We start from the raw sequence: 11,494 nt of genomic DNA on the forward strand, positions 1-11,494 counted from the left end.
CAGCTTGCTCAACTAAAAGTGAGGAATTAAGTTCAAGCTTACATATCAAGTGATAAGACTCTGCTCAACCTCCTTCTCTACTCTTTTACTAAAAAAAGTAGCAGCCATATCCATATTTTTCAGGCAACACACTAGATGACTGCTTTCTAGAGAAACTGACCCAAACAAGAAAAAAGATTTCCAGTTACTAATGATTTTGGAGTCCTTCATAAAACCATCTGATCCCTAGCCAACAACCTCGAAGTGGAGCTCACCATTTGATAAACACTACCCGTGTACTTGGGAGCTCCCACATGACCTTTTTTGTGTGTCTGTCTTAAGTATGAATGAATAGCAAAAATCAGACAGTAGAGTAAAAATCCTAACATTAAAGGTAGCAAAGCAAGACAACAAAGGAAGGACTCTGGAAGAAAAAGAATCAACACAGACAACAGAGGAAAACTTTTTTTTTAAAGATTTTTATTTATTTAGTTTAGAAAGCATGAGCGGGAGTAAGGGACAGAGGAAGAGGGAGAAGCAGACTCCCCAGTGAGCAGGGAATTCAACTCAGGGCTTGATCCTAGGACTCCAGAATCATGACCTGAGACAAAGGCAGATGCTTAACCAACTGAGTCACCCAGGCACCCTTTGGAACAAAGGAAAACAAGAATGATTTCTATAGGGACGCCTGGATGGCTCAGCGGTTGAGTGTCTGCCTTTGGCTCAGGTCGTGATTCTGAGAGCTAGGATTGAGTCCCACATCAGGCTCCCTGCAGGGAGTCTGCTTCTCCCTCTGCCTATGTCTTTGCCTCTTTGTGTCTCTCATGAATAAATGAATAAAATCTTTTTTTTTTTAATGATTTCTATAATTAGTAAACTTCAAGACTTTGAGAAATGGGAAGAAACTGAAAGTGATATACAAGAGCTCTTCAAAATTAAAATATAAGGAAGAAAGAAATTAATAGAGGAGGTAAAAGGTTAATTTGAAGAACTCTCCCTAAAAGACAGACATTTGGAAGATAAGACATAAAATGTAAGGGGATATTTAAGAATAATCCAGGAACTCCACCATCTGAGTGACAGATGTCCTCAAAAGATTTAAAAAGGAAACCGAGGGGGAAGAAATTATCAAAAAAATACTATTAATATGTGGGACCCAAGGAATTTAACAAAAATCCCCTACCCCTGGACAAGGAGAGCAGGACTAACTCCATTTTGTGCTACACCCGCCATCTCATGTAAAACCCCCATAGGACCTGCTTGTTGCTTAAGGCCCTCCCCCACCCTAGTCAAGCCACTGAGCACACCCTTACCGAACCGGCTCATATAGGAATGCGGAACCCCTAACCGCCAAAGAATGTAAACCTCGCCTTGTGCCCGCCAAACCTGCGCGCCAATTCTGACCAGAGTGATAGGCCAGTTCAAATGGTCACTATAGGGTAAATTGTAATTCAATTGGCCACCTGCTTGTGGACCGACATGACTATGCAACTTTCTATGTGTGTTACTATCCTATTGACCACTGGCCCCTGTAACACTGCTAGGCCTCTTAACCTCGGGGTCCAAGTCCCTGCTGTGTCGGGTACACTTAGACCCAAGCTCAAGCTTGTTAATAAACCCTCGTGTACTTGCATCGGTGTCGGCTCCTCGGTGGTTTCTCGGATTCGACCTTGGGCACAACAAAGATATTTCCCAAATTGGAAAGGATAGGAGTTTTTAGATGGAAAGATTCCACCAGGTGACTAGCAAATATAATTTTAAAAGTCTCACAACCAAGTTATATTACTGTAATGTGTCAAAATACCGGAGACAGAAGTAATATCCCAAAAGGTTTCAGAGAGAAAAGATAAATGAAAATTGAAAGATGAGGGGTCACAATAGCTTCAGACTTCTCAACAGCAATACCATGATCCAATTTGAGTACAATGGAGAACTGCTTTCAAAATTCAGAGAGAAATGGTTTCCTACCTAAGATTCCATACTTAGCAAATCTTTTTGTAAAGAAGAGGCTTGTAGAAAGAAAGCTTCCTACCTACAAGCTCACAAAAACAGCACCAATCTTACCCAATTTCTTTTCTTTTTTTAAAGATTTTATTTATATCTTTTTTTTAAAGATTTTATTTATATCTTTTTATTTATATCTTTTTTTTATTTATATCTTTTTAAAAAGATTTTATTTATATATTCACGAGAGACACAGAGAGGCAGAGACGTAGGCAGAGTGAGAAGCAGACTTCCTGCAGGGGGCCTGATGCCCCAGGACTCTGGGATCACCGCCCAAGCCAAAGGCAGATGCTCAACTCCCTAGCCACACAGGCATACCACAATCTTACCCAATTTCTCAAGAAGCTACTGAAGGATGTGGTTCTACAAGAGAGGGCAGAAAACAAAGAAAAAAAACATGAGATCAGGAAGCAGGGGATCCAATACAAAAGAGAATTGCTGAGATGGTGATGATGATGGAGGACAATCCCAGAGGCCCAGAGAGTAATCGATTCAGATTGGAGCAGAGCAGAGGACTCCAGGATGCAAGTCTCCAAGAAACAAATAAAACAAATAAGTGACTTCGATGTTGGAACCCATCAAGAGAGTATGGGCTCAGTCAGTAATATGTAAATAAAAACTAAGCAATTGCTGAAAATTATTCGATTCTAAAACTCAAGGAAAAGTATGTAAACAATAAAGGAAACACACCTCCAGTACACAGGACAACTCAGCCACATACACAGAAGAGCCAAGCTCATACGAAGTCTACATATTAATTGGATATCTAGAGAATGCAGAGAGCATGAAAGCTAAATCCTTATTTTCTGTATTTGGAAATCAAACAGTCATTTTAAAAACTACACAAATATTCAGAGTGGAAGTAATTAACAAGAAAAAAAAGAATGGAAGGTGGCAGCCTCTCAAAAGTTGAAAACAGGAGTGGAGAGAATCTAGGGAGAGTCTTATAAGCCTCAAACAAAGATTTGCATTTTTTAAAAGCTATATGTATTCTTGATAAAAATACAAACTAAAGAAAAACAAAAAGAATACTCAGGGAACCCTGGGTGGCGCAGTGGTTTAGCGCCTGCCTTTGGCCCAGGGCGCAATCCTGGAGACCCAGGATTAAATCCCACGTCGGGCTCCCGGTGCATGGAGCCTGCTTCTCCCTCTCCCTATGTCTCTGCCTCTCTCTCTCTCTCTCTCTCTCTGTATGACTATCATAAATAAATAAAAATTAAAAAAAAAAAAAAAGAATACTTAGGACAGGATGAAAGCAGAAACGCTAACATATTCTGCACATTTATTGTGTTTGAAGCACTTTACATATATCAACTTATTCTCTACCCCCCAAACAAAGCCCTATGAGAGGTAGGCGCTATTATTCAAACCCCCACTTTTAGACTAGGATAGTAAGACTTAGAAATCTGCAGTAGCTTGCCCAAGGCTGCACAGTTAGGAGGCAGTGACAGAATTTTAACCTGCATGCCTGGCTCCAGAGCCTGCGTTCTTCACCACCCTGCTATCCTGAGAGGAAGATATTTAAAAGGCATACTGAGAACATTTTGTCTGATTAAAAGTGCATCCACCTCTGCAACGAGTTTCTGCAGGCAGGACCAAGAGGCTTCTCAGAGAACAGCTCTGGGTCTTTGCCCACACAAAAATTGTTGGGCAGCTGTGTTTGCAAAATTCTCTGCCTTATACTTCTATGCATGATTTTAGCTGAGAGCAATCTAGCATGGCCATTTAAAAAGTCTCAATAAGGCACCCCCAGAATGCCTAAAGAAAGGCATATTGCTGGAAACATACTCTCATTAAGTTACAACATGTAGCAGTGACTCTAATAAGAGGTAGGAGGACAAAGAATTGTGTGGGTCTCAAGAAGGTGCAAGAATCAAAGTGGGATTTTTTTTCTTCATGGTCACAAAAGGACTGCACGTCCACATAAAATATTAAGAAAATTAAGAGTTAAGTCAATCTTCCAGAAGCGGTTGATAGCATCTTCCAATAGAGACTCAATCATTGTAGAACATCTGAAAGGAGAAAAAGTGATTGCATCATGCAGGCAGTAATTAACTCACATAAAAAGAATCCCCAGGGAGCACAAGTCTTATCTGGTCGATTGATTTGTCTCCTCAAGCTATACTGTGTGCTGTTTGGTTAAGTGGTATGATTTCTGACATGAAGGCTCATCTGGAATCAGAAGACACGATATCATGTGTCATTGAGGGGTCTTACTGATCTCCTAGGAAAGCAGCTTCATCGAAGTCATAGTGAATTCTTCCTACCCTTCATGTGCCGTTGAGTTGACCTCACCCCAGGAGCACTGGCAACATTAATAGTCTTCCATGTGGCATTTTACACTCTTCAAAATATACACTCTTCCTGATCTCATGTTTTTTTTTTCTTTGTTTTCTTTTTTTTCTTCTTCCTGGGTTTTGGCTTAAATCTATGGAGAGATGGCAGTGACATAGATAGGGTTGTCCATGGTGTGGTGAGCTCAGAAGCCAAGAGACAAGAGTCAAGTAGCTTTCTGAATCCTCACTTTCAGGAAAAACAATAACACGTCACTGCCACTGAGCATTATGAACCTGACCTTGACTTCATTTCTATTGGTGACAGTATATAGGGGTGAACAGCCTGAGCAAAGGCCAAGGAGGGATGGGAGTGAATGACAGTGAAGAGCAAGTCAAATGTCTTGAGCACGGTCACCCTATTTCCTGAACTTACTGCCACAGTCATGGTTATACCGTGTCCTGGTGTCAGGCCACACAGTCTTGATTTCATTCACGAAGCAGTGTTTCCAAATCTAAAGGAAACCCACACATGTTTAGATAAGTCCACCTCCTGAGACTCTTTTATTTGCTTCTAAGATTTCAATTGAGAGAAATGAGCCCTATTTATTGCTTATTATGGTGAAGAAACCAGTGGGAGTTTGTGCTTTTATCCCAAGCTAAGTATATTACATGAGGACTCTTCATTTCTGTTGGTGAAGCAGTTTCTGAAGAAGCTGGTTGGTAAGGAATGCTGCAAGGGAAATGTGAAGCCAGCAACCTTGGCTATTGTGTGTAAATTAAGAGGCAGGAAAGAGGATACGCTGGGAGCAATTCTATCTGTAAAGGAAGGCATAAACGCTAAGAAATAAACTGAATTAAAATCAAAGTCTTACAAATTTGTATTCTGGAAGCCTGCTATGCTCCTACGGAGGTACTGAGCAAACAGAATGTAGGTGGTTTGTGAAATTACTCGATTTTCAAACATTAAATTTGTATGAGGGGCATTATTTATGAATCCAATTCGGTTCAAAGTGAATTTATCACCTCATTCCTGTAATGGGGCACTTGTTCCCAGGTTCAATCAAGGATCAGGTAATAAAAGGAATAAAGAATACTTCTTTTGGGTTGATCATGCTCTTGCCAATTTTTCATCTTAACATCACACGTTTTCATGATTGCAAAAATTTGAAATGTACCTTCTGATGGCTGAACAATGGAGATACAGAGCGGTGGGGCAAGATCTGCCCTCAGAGGGGAAGGAGTATGCAGCAGAGTTATGATGGCTTTATTGTTCTTCATTGTTCCTCAACAGGGACTATGAGTCAGCTCCCAACAGGAGCTGGGAAGATGCAGAGCCTCCTGGAGGGCTGCAGGAAGCCCCCAGCCCACCTGCCCCTCCAGATCCTGGCTCAGCCTCTGGCTCCTAGGCCTGGCAAATTCCTCTCCCACCATGTGTTCTAATGACCCTGCAGTCCTCCATCATGGCCCTTCATAACACCAGCTAAAAATCTCTACTGCTGTGAATAACTGATAAAATCTCCCTCCCAACTAAACTATAAGCTCTCTATGGGTAGGGACAATAGCATTTGTTATTGCTAAATCCCTGGGTCCTGGGTCAGTGTCTTGCATATAGTCGATTCTCAATAAAAATCAATGTGGCTATCTGACAGAGGATTCTAATCTAGAATATATAAAGAACCCTCAAATTAAATAGTAAAAAAAAAATCAAACAATCTAATGAGAAAATGGACAAAATAATAAAAAAGTCAAGAAATAACAAGTGTTGGCGAGGATGTGGAGAAAAAAAGACCCACGTACACTGTTGGTAGGAATGTGAATTGGTACAGCCACTGTGGAAAACAGTATGAAGGTTCCTCAAAAAAAAAAAAAAAATACCATATGATCCAGTAATTCTACTATTGGGTATTTACCCAAAGAAAGTGAAAACACTAGTTTTCAAAAAAGTATATGCAAACCCTATGTTCACTGCAGCATTATTAACAATAGCCAAGATATGGAGGATTTGGAGCAACCTGTGTCCACTGATGAATGGACAAAGAAGATGTGGTATATATATATATATATATATATATATATATATATATAATATTACTTAGCCATAGAAAAGCATGAAATCTTGCCATTCATGAGGGTGGACCTAGAAGCTACTATGCTAAGTGAAATAAGTCAAAGAAAGACATTTACCGTATTTATATGTGGAACCTACAAAATAAAACACACTTACACACACATCCAACCAAAAACAGACCCATAAATAGAGAGAACAAATTGGTAGTTGCCAGAGGGCAGAGGGGTGGGAAGATGAGTGAAATGGGTGAATGAGATTAAGAGGTACAAACTTCCAGTTACAAAACAAGTAAGTCACGGTGATAAAAAGTAGTGTAGGGAATATAGTCACATTGTAATAACGTGGTACGCTGACAGATGATGCCTGCACTTATGGTGAGCACAGTGTAACATACTGAACTGTCAAATCACTATGTTGTACCCTTGAAACTAATATAACACTGCATGTCAACTATACTTAAATTTAAAAAAAAAACAGCAATGTTAGTTAAAGATATAAAATTCCTAACTCAACCTTAACCAACAAAATTTAGCATTATGGAAAGAAAAGGAAATAGACACAAGAGAGATGAACACATTCTTCATCAAAGAGTATACATGAATGGCAAATAAACACATGAAAAGATGTTCAACATCGTGTGTCGTTAGAAATATGCAAAGTAAAACCATGAGGAGATGTCACTATGTACCCATCAGAACACAGGAAAACATGGTGGTGACACCAAATGCTGATGAAGATACAAAGAAGGGGGATCCCTCACGCACAGCTGTTGAATGTAAAGTGGTGCTGCCACTCTAGAAAGTTTGGCAGTTCCTTCAACAACTAAACATACACTTACCAATAACCCAGCAGTTGCATTTCTGAGCATTTATTCCAGAGAAAAGAAAAACTCTGTCCACATAAAAATCCATGCATGAATGTTTATTAACAGCCCCAATCTGAAAACGACCAAAATGTTCTTGGATGGGTGGATGGTCACATGACTATACCATGTTCACACCATGGAATCCTCTCAGTGGGAAAAAGACACAGGCATGAAACACACAACAACCTGGATATGTCTCCAGGGCAGTATGACGAGCGAAAGGAGCTGACCTCAAAAGATGAGGTACTCTGAGATTCCATTTGCAGAGTATTCTTGAAATGACAAAATTGTGGAGATGGAGAAGAGGTCAGGGATGGCCAGGGGTTAGGGATGGTGGTGAGGAGCCAGTATGACTATGATGGTGTCTCGTGAGGGAGACCCCTTTGTGAGGGACCAGTTCTATATCCTGATTATGGTGGTAGTTGCACAAATCTACATACATGCATGCACGCACAGACACACAGAGTGCATGTAAAACTGGTAAAATCCAATAAAGGTCTGTGCACTGCACCCGTGTCCACTTCCTGGGTGTGAAATGTCCTACAGTCATACGTGATGTGACCACCAGGGGAAACTGCATGAAGGGTGTCCAGGAACACCTTGTGCTCATTCTGCACCTTCCTGTCTTTTTTAAATTATTTCAAGAGGAAAATGTAAAAATGAATGAATGTGGGGAGCGAAACTACAGGTTCAGAGTAAAAGCAGCATCCTTGGCGAGCAACCCGGCCTATGAACGAGGTACCCACATAGGAGGGCTAATGGGGGGGAACATGAGCCAAGCAGGGCAACGGCAGGGCTGTGGCTGGGAAGAAGGACACAGATGTTATCATTGAATCAACGTGCTCCCAAGGGTCTGCTGAGCACTGCAAGCACCTCTGGATAGAGGTAGTCAGAGCCCGAGAGCTCGGGTCAGGGCAAGGTGACATCACACCTCATTGCATCTCAATTTATATCCAGGAAAGATCCATTAACCCCTGTAATTAGTTTTCACAGGGCATTTCATGTTCAGGAGGGCCCTGGGTGCTATGAGAAGTTATACAGACACTCTCAGGGGTGACCCTGTCATGCTTTTCTAAGCAAACACAAACTCTGAACCAGGATGAGAGTGAGGATATGAGTGAGACTCCAGAAAAGGAGGTCTGGTAAGGGCTTGGGAAGTGACTGGGACAGAGAAAGCAGGGTCCATGCAAGCCACACCAGAGATGGGGGCAGGAGAAAAACTCAGAAATACCAGCCCTCTCTTTATTTAAAATTTTCTATTTTATTCCTCATGGATGTTTCGGCATTAATTTTGATTCTTTAAAATAGTACATTAAAATATAGCAAATTGTCATTATTTGAAGATGACATATTTGTGAATTTGTCTAATTAACTATAGTTGATTTATAACCTCAAATCTGCAGGTTCCATGGTCATTTGTAGACACATGCAGAGTAGTGAAAAATTCGAAATCACCCAACATTCATGTTCCCAACCAGGGAACAAGGCAACACTCCGCCTTCTCTTTTCAGCTCCCAGGTGTCCTTTTAACGATCAGCTTGGTGCCACATTTTTCACATTTTTGTGTTTTCTGTTGGCAATACTGCTGTTCAAAATGGTCCCCAAGCATGGTGCTGAAATGCTATCTCGTGTTCCCAAATGTACAAGACTGCAGTGTGCCTCAGAGAGAAGATATGGACGGTAGATAAGCTTCATTTGGGCATGAGTTCTAGAGCCAATGGCTGTGAGTTCAAATTAACAAATAAATAATATATATATTAAGGTATCTTAAAGCAAGAAATAACCCACAAAACAGGATTATGATGCATTGATAGATTAACCAAAGGTGACCAGAGGCTCTCAGGAGCCTGACTCCGAAATTCCACCAGGAGCAGTGGTTCAGCATTCACTAATCCAGTGGTCACAATGACTTTACAGAACATAATACTGAGAATAATGAGAACTAACTGTATTATTTTTGACTACTGGATCTTTAGTATGTCAATCCTAGCCCTGGTGATGGAGGCATGCGGCTTGCATTTTTCAGACCACAGCCCTCCCAACATGTTGGGTATCAACACACTTCACATCATGTCATTCTGCCAGGTAAGGCATTCAAAATACTCACTACTCTCTCTAGTGACTATATATTAATAAAATAAAAAAATTTAACACCAAAAACATAGAAAGGATAAAATCTCAAAATAAAGGACAGCTCTTCTTCAAAAAAAGACAGCAGTTTTACATTGTTTTAAAGGACAGATTAAAAAAAATTTAAATGCATGCAAAATAAAATTTTTATTTTAGAATATTACTTTGTGCATTACTATTTTTCTTATTTTTGGCAATCTTAGTAGAGTGAAGTGATACATATTATTAAATTTATCTTTAGCTAGATCTAAAAGGAGACAAGATAGAAAATGGTTAAAAATCTGGATTCTCCAGGCAGACTGCCTAGAGTTCCAATCCTATCCCTGCCCCTTTCCAGCTACATGGGTTTTGGAAGGAGAACAGTAACTGATCTATGCTTTAATTTCCTTACTTTCAAAATAGGTGGAATAGTATTACTTAGTAGATTTGTCATGAGAAGTAAATTTGTTAGTGCATAAAAGATGGTAAGACAAAAAAAAAAAAAAGATGGTAAGACGATGCTTGGCACAAATTAAGTGCCCAATGAATGTCAGCTATTATCATCTCATTACAATAATGACTACTATCATTGTGACATCGACAGCATGATGCAAAGGGAGCTCAAATGCCCAGCTTATTTTGGTATATCACCTAAAATCAGTCACTATAAAAAAAAAATCAGTTTCACACAGGTATGATGATTACCACACAATTTCACTCCATTTGGAAATGTGGGCTGAAATAGGCTGAGAATCCACTGCCTGGATCCACTGCTTTCCTCAGAAGAAGAGAGAGTTGTAGGAGAAAAGCAATGACCTCCAGCATGATCCACAAGGAGCAGTCAAAAGAATCTGCCAGGGATGTGGGCTGGGGAATCACAGGCCCTGCAAAAGCCAGCACGATGTGGAGCAGAGAGGTGGAGGCTGAGCCATGGTTGCCAGTGACTCATCTTCCCTCAGGAGGCATCCCGGGGTGACTCTGGGCCATCGAACCCACTTTATCATAAGCCTTTACAGGGCCAGGCTGCTCACACTTCGATCCCTAAACCTACCACAGGTTCTGGTGTGGAAGTAAGAGCAAAATAAATACCTGGTGAGTGGAAGCTCTGGAATGCCCTCCACACTCCCTCCAATTGGCAAAATCCTACCTGTCTTTAAGGGTAAATCATGTGCCCCTCGTGCGGATCCAATGACACGGGTGTGAAGGCAAAGCTGGCACACTCCTTTACACATGTGAAGGAGCTCAAGCACCTTAGGGAGCACACTCATGTGGGGAGAAGGCACAATGAGTGGGTCCAAGATGGGAGGGGATAGTTTCGTGTGCTCTGGGAGCCCACTTTAGCCACTCTGGTCAGCTGAGGTGGACGGTAACAAGTCTCCTCATCTATCAAACCAGAGCACAAGGGGATCCCTTCACTTTTCCCCTCACCTCCCGTGTCAGGGGAGGCAGACCTTGCAGAAGCCACGACCACCCACCTCCAGGAGCAGGTGGTCCAGATGCATTAACCCCCTGAACCTGGAGAGAAGGTCTCAGCTCGAACTGCCACCAACGTCCAACATGCTCAGTGAGGTGCAGGGAGCCGAGCTGCTTGGGGGTCACACCACCCTGCCCTCACTGCCCTGGTGACAAGACCACGTGGCTAACCATGGAGAGCAGACTGTTCAACACCTGTCCACCCTGGTAAGGTCTCTGGAAGATAGGTGAGCCTGCTGCTGTCATTTGCAGAGGCGAGGAAACAAAGCGAGGCTGCCGGTCATCAGGACAAAACGTCCTTCCTCTTCAGATCGTGCGGCCTGACAGGCCTGGCTTCTGTGTGGCCTGAATTAATTCACCATATGCTCACTTCTATTATTCCTGTGGGCTTTTTACACTCCAATCGCTTTTCTAATCATGGGGGGGGGGGTGAAGCTAAAAATCCAAGGTGAAGGGAGACCTGAAGTTCACCTGGAATCACTTCCTTCCTCCCACTGATGAGGAAACCAAGGCTGAGAGTTCTGGGGTCCTTGGTGGCGCACACAAGGGCCGGCTGAGTAAGGACTCAAAGCCGTCTTTAGAGACTGCTTCCCATGACCTGTGCCCTGAACTACACTGTCCATTTTGCTTATTTCTCAACAACCACACAAAACAAAACAGATCGGTCCTGGCCCCCACTTCCTCATGAAATAAACAGAGGTGATGTCCCTTACACATCAC

The 11,494-nt window shown here is 41.8% G+C and overlaps 1 protein-coding gene across 2 annotated transcripts in view; it reads right to left on the minus strand.

Annotated features, from left to right (window-relative positions):
• The window catches only part of SLC35F3 (solute carrier family 35 member F3), a 389,956-nt gene that overhangs the window by 319,237 nt on the left and 59,225 nt on the right, over window positions 1–11,494 (minus strand). The gene's annotated exons all lie outside the window — the stretch shown is intronic.

This window comes from Canis lupus, chromosome 4, assembly GCF_003254725.2.
Source record: "Canis lupus dingo isolate Sandy chromosome 4, ASM325472v2, whole genome shotgun sequence".
NCBI classification, from domain to species: Eukaryota; Metazoa; Chordata; class Mammalia; order Carnivora; family Canidae; genus Canis; species Canis lupus.